The sequence below is a fragment of the Arachis hypogaea genome, chromosome 16 (assembly GCF_003086295.3).
Source record: "Arachis hypogaea cultivar Tifrunner chromosome 16, arahy.Tifrunner.gnm2.J5K5, whole genome shotgun sequence".
NCBI classification, from domain to species: domain Eukaryota; kingdom Viridiplantae; phylum Streptophyta; class Magnoliopsida; order Fabales; family Fabaceae; genus Arachis; species Arachis hypogaea.
This window is the reverse complement of record NC_092051.1, coordinates 118,224,233-118,240,560: the sequence shown is the minus strand read 5'-3', so window position 1 is coordinate 118,240,560 and position 16,328 is coordinate 118,224,233.

The window sequence follows — 16,328 nt, the reverse complement described above, 5'->3', positions numbered from 1 at the left end:
AAAATCATCCTTTTCTATCTCAATTTTAATTTTTTAACCAAATTACCCTTAACAATTAATAAAAATAATAAAAAATAAAAACAAAAAACCCCTTCCTCTACCCCACCCCCACCCCGATGTCTCTTCCCTCCTCATCCCCTTCCTTTTGCTCTTTTCGAACTCCCCTTTCCTCCCCTTCTCCCACCCAAAAATCCCAATTCTTCTTCTCTCCTTCAGCAACAGCAATAATCAAATTCAGCAACAACAATTTTTCTTTTCTTCTTCAGCAGCAACAACAATAAATTCAGCAAATTCAATAATAGAAAATTCAGCAGCAACAACAACCACAAAATAAATCACTAAAAATTTTAAATTTGATAACAATTCAACAATCATCAATCGCACTTCAAATCTAAAATCAGCAACCACAGAAATTAAAAAAAAATTATGTTTATGTTCTTTAAAAGAAAAAAGGTAGAACGAAACAAGGAGGAACCAAGATGAACCCAAAACCCCCTAAAACAGCCAACACCACCACTTGAACAAGCGCCAAAGGTAAGGATTTTCACCTACTCGTACACTCCCTCGACGTTCTGTGTGCTGTTTCGGAAGGGGTTTACTGTTGAAGCAGGAGGAACGATTGGGGGTTCAGAGCATCCGATGAACTTAAATGGGTTGGGGGAACTGGTCCTTGCTGCAGGTCCTTCACCACTCGTACACTCCCTCCACGTTGTGGCTTCTGAAGGAAGTGAGGGAGTATGGGGTGAAAAGAGAGACGGAGCAGATTTAGCGAAGCTTTGTACACACTCTTCTCTGTGACTCTTGCTATGATTTTCCTGCTCTGTTCCATGAAATTCTCCGTTCTCTGTCCTCTGTACGCACTCTTCTCTTCCAATCGTATACGAGAGAGGTTCCCTTGAAGGATTCACTGCTTGCCCTTCTGTTTTGGAGCTTTTAACCATTCTAGGGTTTGAAAATATTGGGAAAATGGCTCTGCTTTATGGTGGTGGCAGTGGTGGTGATGCAGGAGGAGGGGAAAAGAATTCTGCTGATGACTTTATGGGGTGTTAATGAGAATGTTAATGAGAAATAGAGGATTAATCAAAAGTGATGATCATGGTGGGATGATGTTTAATTTTTTTTGTTAAGGGGATAGGGGTGATGATCACAGTGGGATGGGGTTTCATTTTTTTTGTTAAGGGGATGGGGATGAGGATAGGGATGGGGATGGGGTGCGGTAGGGTGGGGTGAGGTGGGGTTGGGTTATGTTTTTATTTTTTAATATATTTTTTATTTTTTTATTAATAGCTAAGGGTAATTTAGTCAAAAAATAAAATTGAGAAAAAAAAGGACGATTTTATAATGTTTTAGTTGGGGAGGATTTTAATAAGAAAAAAAGGTCAGGGACGATTTTGATTTTGAGCTCAGACGTTAAGGACGAAAATAGTACTTAACCCTAAAATTTATATGTCCACTTCAGTTTAATTTATGTGACTTAATTACAGTTCTATACATACAACACTTTTTTATTTGTCTAAAATAACTGGCATCCTCTCTGCAAAGACTCGAAGAGGATTTCTTGGGTATTCAAGAATAACTAGTGGTTCAAACCCAAGTTTAGCATGGTTCCCAATCAGGTTCGAGACTTTTCATGGGACTTATTTAAGGTAATTAAAAGTTCTTCATTTAAAACTTCAAAATATATTATTTTATCATTTAAAGCACTAATAAGAATAGTAATTTCATGCTAGTCACTGGTGTTGTTTGTTGCAGCAATATTTCAAGTTCTATGATGGTGACGAGCAGAGAAGATCTACAATGCCTAGCGGGTAAGAGCAATAAATTGTCTATGCGAGATGGTTGCCGACATTTACAATAAGGGTCCTCCGATAGATTAAACCCTGGATGATTTCCTAGTTTAGCTTAGGGAGTACTGGCTTACAGAGGATTATTAGGATACGGGAGCCAGTGGACAGGTCAATCGAGCATCCAATACTAGAGGATCGATGCACACTAGCACATCCACTACATAGCTGACGAATGCTAACATAATGGTACATTTTAACAATTAATTATGTGTATTCAATTTTTTATTCTTAATTTAGATATCAAATAACTGCAAGTATCTTATTTTAGCAGGAGAACAAGTTGGGTCACCCTCCTTCTCGGAGTGAACTCTCCGAGAAGGTCCACAATAGAAAAAAGGACTGCAACAAGTTGGTTCATAGACGCTCCGAGTATACCCTCCTAAGTTTAAATCCTATATCTTTTCATGTTTCAATTTAATTTACAATATATAGTTATTTATCTATTTTCGTATTTTCTATCAATGTCAGAATCATTATGAGGTGGATTTGGTGAAAACCAACAATCCTAGAATCTCCCTCCCAATCTCGGAGGATAAGGCTAAAAACAGACGGCTGTGGAAGGAATTATGGAAGCACGTACGGAGTCAGAAGCATATTAGCACCATTATTACACTGTAATTCTTTGATGTTACGTGGATGCCAGATGACCTATCCACTGTCAATGGATTAGCATACCTAAGGAAGCATATTAACTTTTTCAATAAGGTGTTGTGTTTGTAGTTAAAGTACAAAAGTCGGTATGCAAAGTTAAAAGCACACTACCATCAGAAGAAGGAGGCAGACTCATTAGAGTTGCAGGCTAGGGGATTACCTGCCTTCATCAAAGCTTTGTAAAGACATGAATTGAAATACTTGGAAGGAATTCTACAGAAATAAACTTAAGGCGGATTTAGAAATTCGCTAGGATGTGAGTGTATAATAGTGCTTTCTAAAGACAAATTTCAACCCCTTGTTTCTTCTGAACCCTATTAATTTATAGACCAATATGACCAATCTTGTACTGCCAAATACCATCTCTAAGAAATCTAATAAAATAACTGTTCTCATCAGGTGCAAAGCTAAATAACTGCCCTTGTGCAATACACCATCGATCTTGACATGTTGTCTGTTAATTTCATCCTTCAACAAGCTATGGCAAATCGAGACCTCATTCACATGCTTAATAACCATTTCTATTGGCACGATCCAATTAATTACATACATCCCACGTGTCACTAATTAATTACTCTCTTCTTTCTTCTACACTTCAATTCCTCATAATTATATATTCAATTAAAATTTCCTTCTCCTTCAAAATTCAAAAAGTTTTCAAAACCAATTACCTTCAACAGTTCTCCTTTTCACCTTCTCCTTCCATCATTATTATCGCAAAGAACTCCAACCTTCAAACTTTTAACACTACTGCATTTTCCTAGTACGTTCCAACTCTTTTTAATCTCATGTTATGTTAAAAACTTCTATTTTCCTCACTAATTTCAATTAAACTTCTTATTCATAAAAACCTAATCTTTGGGATTCGCACACTATCATGCAATTTTTCTTTCTCATTTTTATTAAATTCAAAAAACTAGTAATTAAATCCATTTCTATTCAAACTATATAGAAATGGACCTCTACTTCTCTAGCAACTTCTTTAACAAAAGCCAAAGGAAAACAAACATCATAATAAGAAAAAGAACAGAAAACCATAAGGATTTCTGAACAATCAAACTTGAAGATACTCAAACACAACAGATACTGTCATCAAAGTTTCAATCGATACTATAAATGACAAGAAAGTCTTTTTTCCTTTCTCTGTCGAGAATGAACTTTACTATATTCCTCAGTCCCCTGAATTCTCTTGAACAAGCAAAGAAAGTCTCACTATTTTCCTAGCTATGAAGGCCAAGACTTGCTAATTAAACAAGATCTATTTGTATTTTCCTTTGTCGAGCATGCTTGACCATTCTGCAACAATCCAAAAATTACTTTTAAGAATGCAAACTTTCTCTCTTGGTTTAAAAGACTCGAATTCTCCAAGAAGAACGAGTGAAAATTTTGAGGAATTTATGATCTTCTTCGACTCTTACATTTCCAACCTTCAACAAATCATTGCATGATTGAGGTTGCATTTTGCTTTTAGAACAAAACAACTAACAATTTTCATTTACCATGTGGTATGGTTGAACCTACACTCTTCGATGTAGCAACCATTACCGAGCTCTCAGCGATTGGCCCTGTGCTTACTTTCAACATGATACCTGAGCACAAGTACAACATTATTGACAAGAGCTCTTATGGAGAATTTATCAAGCAAAACATGGGAGAAGATTACAGCCCAATCACAGAGGATGAACATGTGGCCTTCTTATGCTACTGGCTCAATGCTATAGTTTTTTGCTCGAAAAATGTTTCGATGCAAAAACTATACATTACATTGGCCAATCTTATTCATGAGAAACAGAAACACAACCTAGCCAAATTACTCTTAGGAAATCTTGATGAAAAGCTAGGACAAATGGTTGACAGTCTTCGAAGAAACTCTTCCATTAGTATTGGAGAACCTCTCTGGTTACTAGAACTTTGGCTAAATATTATCTTAAAAAAGAATATGAAACATAAAGGAGTGGCTCATTCAGAAAGGCAAAGCATCGGAGGACTCAGATTGGTCACTTTGCAACCAAATTTCACTCATTCACATTCAACCAATGATTCTTCTGGGAAGCATTTTCAAAACTTCACTCGAGCACTAGTTTCCAAAATGAAAACTTAAATTTTGCTCCCTTCGTTGACCGCAAATGTAGACCAACTTGGTTTTGACATCCCATATTTTGAAAAGATGAAGATGTAGATGCACAATGTCTGAATGATGAAATATGGCCAAACCTTCTCAATATTCAAGTGATACCAACAAGTATTCCTCAATACAAGAAACACCAATTCCGAGTCACACTTCATGCTCCCCATTATGTAGCAAGACAAATGAGTTTTTCTCAAGTTATTCTAGCACCATTCCCAAGCAAGAGTCTTCCTCTTTGTCAGCTAAACTTTAAAAGGAATAAAGAAATAAACCAATGTCTCAAACAGAATGAGAAATGTCAAAGTAGCTACTTCCTTCTCTCTTTTTTTGTAGTGGTTATGTCAATAAGTCCTTTGTCGAATGGAGGAACAACTATTATTCCTGCTACCATCTATCACTAGAAGATATTTTCAAGGGACTTATAAAATCTTTTCTAGGCACCATCGAAGTACTAACTTCAAAAATATCAAAACGAAAGGGTGAGCCATCACAACACCAGAAGGGAAAAAAATATGCAAAAGTCTCACCAAAAGTTCCTTAAATCAGCAAGGTAACTAGAACAATTTCAAATTCATCTTTTATGCCAATATAAGTATAACTTGCTTTCGACAAAAATCCATTCTCTTTACATACATTTGAAAAACTTCTATTCAGGAAAACTCCTCCATTCCAGAATCAACTGATAAATCCATCAATTCATCTTCAAGAAAGACTCCTAGCAACTCCAATGAATCCTCTGCTACCTCAAGCCCTTCAAAATCTAACAATTCATCGAGCTCATCACATTCATCAAGCTCTCATCCTCAAGAATCTATGGTATTTCAACGATCCTTACTATTTTCATTTACAAAACATATTTGTTATAATTTTGAGACAAATTCTCAGCCCAAAAAACTAAAATCATTACATGTCAAGAAATTCCCTCATAAACTACCTTTGATTTTGAACATAACACCAACCGAAACCACATCTCCTGAACAGAAGAAAAAAGAACTTACAACATCTTCCTCATCAAGTGGTCATGTCTTGTCTCATTATTTACATGATGAGAAAGAGGTTAGTGAACCTGTCAAAGAAACTGACTTCAAAGATCAATAAGACAAATGAAGTCTTTCGAAAGGTCATACCATAGAAAAAGAACCCTATCCCAAAAAGATCGATGTCAATCTTAATCTTTCTTATTCTCCCTCTATGGAAAATAGTCCAACTAAAGAACATAAGGAAGACAAAAAACTTGTCTCCAATATCGACCCACAAGTTGATGATACTCACAACCTTATTGATAGCGAACTAATCCACAACAAGAATGCAAACAATCTGCACCAGACAAAGCTCCTACCCCACAAGAGGCTGATTTAGAAGAACTCATTTTTGTAGTCTTAAGTCTATCTCACAAAATACAAGTTTATCTCACAAATCACCTGAATTTGAATTCTCGAAATAGTTAACTGCCCAGTCCCTTGAAAGTTTAAAGATGCTTCTTCATCTTTCGAAGCACACCATTGATGAATATATAAATTGGAACGATCTGAATAATTTGCTCTCCGATATTTTGAGCACCACTCTTGAGTATCAAATACCTATCAACTTCTCCAAGCAAGTGAAGAAGTTCGAGAAAATTGCTAACAGCTTATTTAGTTTTCACAACAGACTATAAAAAAGGCATGACAAAAATCAAGACAAAATCTGCACAACTTGAAGCTTCATTTGTATCAATACAAAAAACTATGAAGCAAATATTGCCCATGCAGCCAGTGTTCTCAAACAATTAGCTCGACGAAAGGAAGAGCTTGAAAAGGAACTTGCCCAAGTTTGCAGAGACAAAACTCTACTGCGAGGACCTTTCCTCAAAGTTGATAAAAGGAAAAGAGACCTTAATCGAGAACAATGCAAAATGGAAAGCACCCGAGCTGAAATCAGGAGGAAATATGAAAAGTTACAGCTTGAAAAGCATGAAGAAATTGGTGTCTATAGCTCAATTGATGAGGAGAGAGTGCATCTTAGATTCGACCTAGAAGAACTCTTGGAGCCCTATCTATGAAGACTTGGAATGCCAAGTTTCTTTATATTTTGTTTTCACTTACTCATCCTTTATTATCCTTATGCTATTGACACTTTGTTTTTTATTTCAAATATTGTCCTCCAGACATTAGTACTATTTTAAATATTTTCCATTGGTCGATTTAACTTCGACACCAGTATCAATATACTTAATTTTATAAGCAATTTTTGAATTCAACTTGATTACCTGATAAGGTCCCTCCCAATTTGGGGACCCCATTCCATATACCCTCGATTTCTTTCTTAATGGAAAATTGTTTTAAAAATAATTCACCAATATAGAACACTTTTTCCTTTACACGTTGATTATAAACACGAGCCATACTCTCCTTTTGATGAATAAGATTATCAAGTGCAAGGATACGCTCACCATCTAAATCATTTAATTCATCGAACATAGCATTCCAGTAATCTTCAATTGACAAATCATCTTGTTTCATCACCCGCATAGTATTAAGATTAACTTCTAAAGGCAACACAACATCATGGCCATAAACCAATTTATAAGAAGACGTATTTGTCGATCCTCTCAGAGAATTTTGATAAGCCCATAAAATTTGACTTAATGTCTCGTGCAAGTACATGGTTTCTTACCAATTTACTTTTTGATTAAATTAATCAAAATTTTATTTACAGCCTCAACTTGACCATTTGCTTGTGCATAATGTGGGGTCAAGGTTATATTTTATATTTCTCAATGTTGCAAAATTACTTATGTATTGACCAGTAAATATGGTACCTTGATTAGTACTTAAAGTTTGAGGAATCCCAAAATGATGGATTATATTCTCCTCAATAAAATCGATTTCATTTTGACCGACTTCTACTAAAGGAATAGCTTCTATCAACTTAGTAAACTTATCTATTGCTACTAAAATAAACTTATGATTTTTTGATGATGGGGGATGAATCATAGCAATCAAGTCTAAAACCCAACCTCTAAATGGCCAAGGTTTAATGATCGAATGCAATTTAGAGGCAGATATTTGTTGTATTACACCATGCCTTTGACATTCTTGACATGCTTTTGCATATTCGATGCAATCTTTGATCATGGTCGACAAAAATACATGATCACACCGTAATACCCTTTCCATTCTTTCGCGTGCTTGATGTTCTCCACAAATACCCTCATGAACTTCTCCAAGAGAAACTGTTGCTTTGGACTTGCCTAAACATCTCATGAGGCTTCGTTCGATACCTTTTTTTATATAATTCGTCTCCCACTATTAAAAAATTCATCGCCCTTAATCTTGTTTTTCGATCAACCTTAACATTAGGATTTTCTAAATACTTAGCAATTGGTTTCCTCCAATCATCATCATCCCACTCATTAATTGCCAAGATTTCTCGTTCTTTGATAGTCACAAGAATTTATTGTACCTTTGCCAAATTCTCTAAAGTTCTAAGAGAAATTTTGTATTTCGAAGCAGTCTAACCTAATTCATTTTTCACTTCATTTCGAATTCTCAGAATATATGTATTAGTGATACATTTCGAAACAAGACCAACAATCCCCATGTTGTTGACAAATATTTTTGCAACACCTCACTTGTACACTTAAATTCTTTCGATAACTGCTTTAAAACTAACTGAGAATCTCCTAGAATTTGAACATCTTGTATCCCCTTGGTAATCAATATTTTCAATCCCAATATCAAAACCTCATACTAAGCCACATTATTCGAACATTTTGATAGGACCTTTCCGGGGACATAATCAAAATGCCAGCACCATCGTTATGCTTTGATCCATCGAAATACAATTTCTAATGTTCAACATTAATAATATTTGTCCACTGGTCATTAAAATTATCTGGTCGATTGACCCAGAAATCTGCAATGACCTAACATTTAACTGCCCTAGCAGGGACATACTGTAAATCAAATTCTATCATGGCAAGCATCCATTTGCCGATTCAACCACACAGAACTGGATAAGATAACATCTATTTAATAAAGTCTGTTTGTGCAATAACGCTAATAGTTTTGGTTATCATGTAACATTTAAGCTTTATACAAACATAATAAAAGGAGAGGCCCAATTTTTTGATTGGAGAATATCTCGTCTCTATATCAAACAAGACCCTACTCAAATAATAAATAGCTCTTTCATTCTCTGCTTCGTTGTCCTGCGCCAGCATACATTCAATTGTATTTGTCGAAGCTACAACATACAATTTCAAAGGCTTTAATGGACGAATAGTAGCCATGATAGGTTCATTAGAATGGTAAGGCTTGAACTAATCGAAAGCCTCTTGATGATTCTTAGTCCATACATATTGTGATGCATCTTTTAATTTGACTAAGGAAGAAAAAATTTGAGTTTGACCAGATAAATTCGAAATAAATCGTCGCAAGAAATTTACTTTTCCCAGAAACAATTGAACTTCCTTTTTTGACGTTGGAGGTGGTAATTCCAGGATTGCTTTAGACTTATTTTCATCGATTGCTATACCTTTCTTCTGAACTACAAATCCTAAAAAAATTTTTGCAGATACACCAAATGCACATTTAGGGGATTCATTCTTAATCCTTTTTTGACACATCGTATCAAAGGTTTTGTGCAAATAATCAAGATGTTGATCAATGAAGATCAATTTAACCATCACATCATCGATATAAACCTCCATTAATTTTCGAATATACTCATGGAAAATTGCATTCATAGCGTGTTGATATTTTGCTCCCGCATTCTTTAAACCAAAAGGCATCTTCCTCAACAATAAATATTTGATTATAACCAGAATATCCATCCATAAAACTTAAGATTTCATTACCGACCACAGAATCTTAACATATCTGCCACGAGCATGAAATACTCATCTTTACGAGTTGCATTGTTCAAGTCTCAAAAATCAATACAAGCGCGTAACTTTCCATTTTTCTTCAATACAGGAACAATGTTCGATACCTAATCGACATAACGGATAGTCCGAATAAACTTAGCTTTAATTAATCATTCGATCTCCTATTTTATTTTAAGATTTATTTCAGGAGCAAAATGCTTAGGAGCCTATTTTACTGGTCAAGAAAATGACTTTAGCGACAATCAATGCTCAACTAAAGATCAATCAAGACCAGGCATCTCATCATAATCCCAAGCAAAGTAATCTTTGTACTCAATAAAAAGTTTAATCAATCCTATTTGAAATTCCTCAATAATGTGTTTGCTAATATAAGTGGGCCTTATAGCACCATCAATTCCTAAGTTAATTTCATCAAGTGGATCCTGATATTTGAATCCCTTGTCCATATGATCATCATCAACTGAAGTCCTTTCAAAACCTAAAGTGTCAAGGTCATAAATACAATCAAATGATAAATTAACGGAATCACATGCAAAAAAACATACTTTATTAAAATTATCAACCAAATCAAGTATCGAACCATTCACAGTACAAAGTTCTTGGGATACATCAACAGTCGACTAATTAACAATTTTTCCTTGATCAATCAAAGCACTACCTACAACATTAGTCCTAGAAGGAAAAGTACATGCTATAGAAAAAAAATCACTACTAGGTTCGACTTCAGGAATTAAAACCGCCCTATTAATTGAAATACATGTTGCTAAATTAAAATCCCTAATTAAATTGACTTTATCAGAACACTCATTACTAGAAAAAGAAAAACATGCTATAGAAGTAAAACCATTCACATAATTTCTTAAAGAAAATAAATAGTCTCACATGTCCTTTCCATTAGTCAATTTGAAATGTCAGTTGTCGAGCTATTATTTTCTTTAAAAATGCAAACTCTACTCCAAAACAAGAGGAGTACATTCATGTACTGGATACCTAAGCTTTATGTTAAGGCCTTCCTTGGTTAGGAAACACCTTTCACAATTATAAGAAGTTAGATTCTTGTCAACATCCAAAGGTTTCAACATGTCATTGTAGACTTGGAAATTGATGTGCATCTGCCCAACATAAAGACAATCATTAGCCTCTACCACTTTAGTCTTCCCCTCACAAGTCCAAAGGAGAAGTTTTTTTTTTTGCACTATTAAAAGTATTGCTCTAACACCATAGATCTAGTCTCGACCCAACAAAGCATTATAACTAGCCTTCGAAGTTACAACCACAAAGACAGTTGTTCGTATCGAAGAACCCACTTGAACTTGAAGAGTGACCAACCCTTTTGCGGGTGTTGAAACTCCACTATAATCAGTGACAGAAATGTTAGCAGGAACTAAATCAACAAGACGTTTCCCTACCTTAGCCAACATTCTTTCTAGGAGCAAACTAATTGCTGCGCCACCATTGAATGTCGATGGCCTGGGAGCGACAAAACGAAAGAGAATAGTTCATTTGTGGAGTTTGATAATTTTGACCTTCTTCTCGTCGAGGAGGATGCTTCCGACGGACTTGCTCTTCTTTATGAGCTAATTATTTTTTCATCATTTCTTTCTTAAATATTGTTGCAGCTTCAGCATTGAAAACAGCATTGCACCTTGGACATAAAGACACATCTCTATCTTTCAACTTTTCGTGCATTAAAAAGTCTAATAGCCCATCTCCGACACCGGAGTACACCAGTCGAACATTAGCCTCAAAATCTCCCAAAGTTGTATCAAACTGGAAAGAAGTGAAACCATGTTCACCCTAAGGAAATGAGATCCAGCAAAGTTTGCAGCTGCATCAAATGGATTGACATCAACTTTCATATCCTTTTTGGCTTTATCAAACTTCAACCTCCCTTCCATGATTGCTTCATGAATTAGATCCCTAAAACAAACACAATTATTAGTCGAATGGCTGGTTGCTTGATGAAATTTACAAAAAGATTTTCCTTTTAATTCTTTGATCGAGGGTAAAGTTTTTTCCTCAGGAAAAACCAATTATTTATCTTTGAGCAACACATCGAATATCTACTCCAATTTTAAAATATCGAAACTATATTTTTTACCACCCTTATTTTTAGTTTCGCTAACTTTATTGACATTTGAAACATTTTCCAATGAAGTGTATACATAAGGTGGCCCTTTCTTTAATTCAGTCAAGTCAATTTCAAAATATTTGTTTTCAGAATCTTCACTCGAAGTTTCAGTTTTGACATATGAAACTTTTTTTCTTTCAAGCAAGAGATATATAATTTTTAAACTTCTTCTCACCTTTAAATGCCTCTTTTTCTTTTTTGAGAAATTCAACTTGTCTAACTCTTTCAGTCAGCTAGATGAGCCAAGTAAAGAATATGAACATTCAATCATTTTCGATGGATGTAAAAATCTACTCCCATGGTTGCTATCTTAACTACCTCACTTTTAGGATGTGATACATAACATCTATTACGTGCATTTTTGAATCAAATCATGAAATCATCAATAGACTCATCAACATCACGCTTAGTTGTAATCAAATCTATTATTGTAACATTTAACTCCACCTATAAAACTAGGCATGAAAAGTATTCTTTAACTGTTCCCAATGTCAAAATCAAATTAGGCCTTAGATTTGAAAACCAAGTAAAAACATTTTTTGTTAAAGAAGAGGGAAAAACTTTATTTTCAAATTTTCATCATTTGCCAAATTTTCTAATTCAACCATGTATCGAGCAATATGCTCGATAGTAGACTCTCCAACCTCCCCTGCAAACTTAATGACTATCTTAGCATTTTACTCCTTTTGGCACTTCAATCATTTGTACATTAGTAGAAAAAGCTGACACAAAGTATGGTCGATTAATGAACCCCACATTAATACCTACTCAATTGAGAATATTTTTGACAATCCTAGTCATTTGGTATTGATCCCATGTTGGTTAGCGCAGATTTTGTTCAACACATAATCAGTATTCTGATTACGATGAACCGCATGAGGCATGGGCTCATCCTTATTGGAATTAACATGTAAATTTCTTGATCAAAACCTAAGTTCTCAGCTTTCATCCTAAAATTTTGTCGACAAGGTTGACCTTCATCATAATCAACGATTCGAGCAATCCATTAGACTTGCCTAGCCAAACGCTCAAACTTTTTCTCATTATCAGCCATTATTGAATTTAAAATGATAGTCACTTGTTGAGTTAACAAATTGACTAGGTCATGATGGCTCTCATGTGTTGTCGAAAAGTAGCCATAGACCCAGAATTATTTGATGTCGAATTAACATGATAGTCTTGACTCATTTCAGAGTGAGAAAAACTTGGTTGATTATTAACCGCATTTGGCGCATTTCCAAACCTAACTAGGGGCACAAAATTATCCATGGGTGGGCTATAACATAGAGAAAGACTAAAAGGAGGCCAACCTGCAGTTACTGGCAGTTGAACTGGAGTTGGAGAAACTCGAGGACGTGGATTACTGATAAATCCACATTTCATGGTGTTTATTTACTTTAATTGGGTAGATTTTATCAATATTTCCTATATTTTTTCAATGAAATAGTATGGTTTTGTTAATTCTTTCGAATTTGTATTTAAGAGTAAAAACATACTTTTTAGGCCCTTAATTTGCCAAATTTAATTCACTTTAATTCCATTCAATGCCTTGATGTGTTTGTTTAGTGATTTCAAGCTTAGAAGGCAAAGATTGGATTGAAGAAGTGAAGAAAAAGTATGCAAAGTGGAGAATTCGTGAAGAAATGAGGATTTAGAATACTTCATCGTCGCGTGTACACACACCTTGCGTGTACGTGTGACATGAGTCACGTAACCTCATTAATTGCAAAACGTGGGTTGCGATTTCCAGCCTTCCACAGCCCAATTCTAACTCATTTCTGAAGTATTCGAGGCCAAATTGAAGAAGGATCAAGCCGAGAGCAATTAGGTTTAGTTTAGTATCATGTTTTAGGTTATATTCTAGGGAGAGAAAGCTCTCTTTTTTCTAGAATTACGGTAGATTTAGGTTAAAATTCTATTATATTTAGGCCTTGATCTTGTCTTACTTTAGTTTTTCTTGCAATTTCTTGTTACTACATTCTTATTCTCTTAGTTTCACTTGCTATTTCCTTTATTTGGTTGCTTTTATGTTTATGAACTATTTGTAGTTTTAGTTTCCATTTAAGCGGTTTGATGTTTCTATGTTTATTGTTGCTTAATTGAATTGTTGTTATTGTTATCTTGTATTTGGTAATTGTAGATTTTATTATCGTTGCAATTTTACTGTGCTTTCTTTTTATGCCTTCCAAGTGTTTGATAAAATGCTTGGTTGGATTTTAGAGTAGATTTTAGCACTCTTGGCTTTAGGGTTGAGTAATTGGAGACTTTTGAATTGTCAAAGTCTAATGTTGATTGGTTAATGAAAGTTGCTAGTTGGCTTGAATTTCACTAAAGCTAGTCATTCCCTAGGATTTAATTAGGACTTGTTGACTATAGCCAATTATCCTCACTTGACTTTTCTTCAATTGTTAGAGCCTTAGAGGTTAACTAAGTGAGAGTAATAGACAATTACCATCACAATGGAGGATGATAATGAGGATAGGACTTCTAATTCTCATCCCTAGCCAAGGTTTTCTATGTTGATTGATTTTCATTTTTCTTGTTTGATTTACTTTCTTATTCATCATACCAAAAAAATCCTAAAATTCTCATAACCAATAATATGCACACTTCCCTACAATTCCTTTGAGAGACAACCCGAGGTTTAAATACCCTCAGTTTTTACTGCTTTGCATTGTGACAAACAAAATTAAACTTTGATTGAGGATTAATTGTTGGTTTGGATCTATACTTCGACGATATTATTTTTGTGAAATTCTAAACCGACAATTTTCCTTCGTCAAGTTTTTAGCGCCATTGCCGGAAAATTACAAATGTGCGCTTGTTATTGGTTATTGCATATATGTTAATATTGTGAATAGTTGCTTTAGTTTCTTTGTTAGTTTTGCTAGTTGTAGGATTTTATTCTCTTTGTTCTTATTAGCTTTTGTTTTTGTTTTTCCTTTTCACTATGAATTCTCATCCATTTGGCTATGAGTTTGGTTACAATTATGTTGTAGGAAATGAAAGCTTCAATGAGGGATCACATTATGGAAATGGATATCAAGTTAGGGAGGAGCCACATGCTTATGGTCAACGTTCATGGCAACAACCTCCTCCGATCTCTTATGGTTACAATCCACACCATAATGCACACAATTATGAACCAATTCCTCAATATTGTTCTACACCATACTCACAAGCCCCATCTTACCAAACACCTTCCTACAACCCATATCCACCAAACCACCTACCTCATGTACCACACCCTTGTGACCACTATGAACGAATACCTGTTGAACCATTCTCATTCCAACAACAATACTCTCAAGAGCCACAAATTTCATATACACCACCTCAATACTCCTACCAATATGAACCACCTTCTAATTATGAACTCTTTCTCCCAAACAATGAACTCTCCTCTCTACCTCAAACACTAATGAATGACACTTTCATTTCACTTCTTCAAGAGCGATGTGAAGCTCAAAGGAAGCGAGTAGAATTCATGGCTTCCTTGACGGAGGTAGTAACCAACTTTGTCTCCCAATGCTTAAGCACTCAAATTACTCCCATGGCTGAATGTGGAGAACCCATAGAAGAGCGTAGTATGAAAGAGAGGTTGGAAATTCAAGTGGCAAATGAGGAGTGGGCTTTTATATTAGAACAAGTGGAGGAAGCCGAAATTATTGAAGAGGAAGAAGTGGTTGAAGACTTAGGAGATGTTGAATGCAAAGAGAAATCTAGAGTTGTGGAGCCTTCTTTCGTTGAGCTTAGAAGTGATGTTGAGGAGAATAGTGCACAACATCCAAGGTATATTGTCAATGAAGAATGGAAAGGCATGGAGAAAATAATAAGTCCTCTTAGTGACGATGATTCCGCACCAACATATGATCCTTTTAAGTTTGAGGAGTCTTCTCCCACTGAATTTAAGGTTGATGTTGGAATAGATTTTACTCAACCTCTAACATATGATTTAAGTGATGGGAAAGAGCTAGAAGAATTTGGTGAGGAAGAGATTGAATTGGAAGAAAATTGTCAAGAGGTGGAGGTAATCAAAGAAGAGCACAAGGGAGTGAAACTTGCAAGACCATTGGAAACACCTCTCTCCAAGCCATCACCATCTATTCTTTCATTCAAGTGGGTAACTCTCTTATCCCTAAGTTTTTTTATTCCTCTTGAATATGGTTTGCTTAAGACGGATGGTTAACTTAGAGCTCTTTGTGGCTTTAAGAGTAAAAGGGAGATGGTTAGTGGTTGGAAACACCATTCTAGGTTCATTGTGGTTGCATCTTTGAGGTTTAAATGCAAAGGTTGGTGTAGTGCTACATTGAATTGGTCTAGAAAGATGCTTTGGTGTTTACCTGAGAATTCAGATCACTTGCCACCTAATTGGAATTGTCATGATCAACTTGAAGACTGGTGTGAAAACAAAGTTTGGGATCCCCGCAAAAAGAGGATCAACTTTGGGAGCTCATAATTTATGCGAAACTTTATCAAAGCTTTGTACAATCAATTGAGAATCTTGGAGCATTTTGGAGATCCAAGCATTGTTGAAAGTTCAAGGATGAATACAAGCACAACGCACCATGACAAAGAACTTCCCAATGGTCCAACTTAAGGACAATAAATAAAAGTGTTAGGTAGGAGACACTCCACCATGGTAAACTCTTTTCATTTTTCTCTTTTGTATATATTGATAAATAAGTTTAACTTCATATT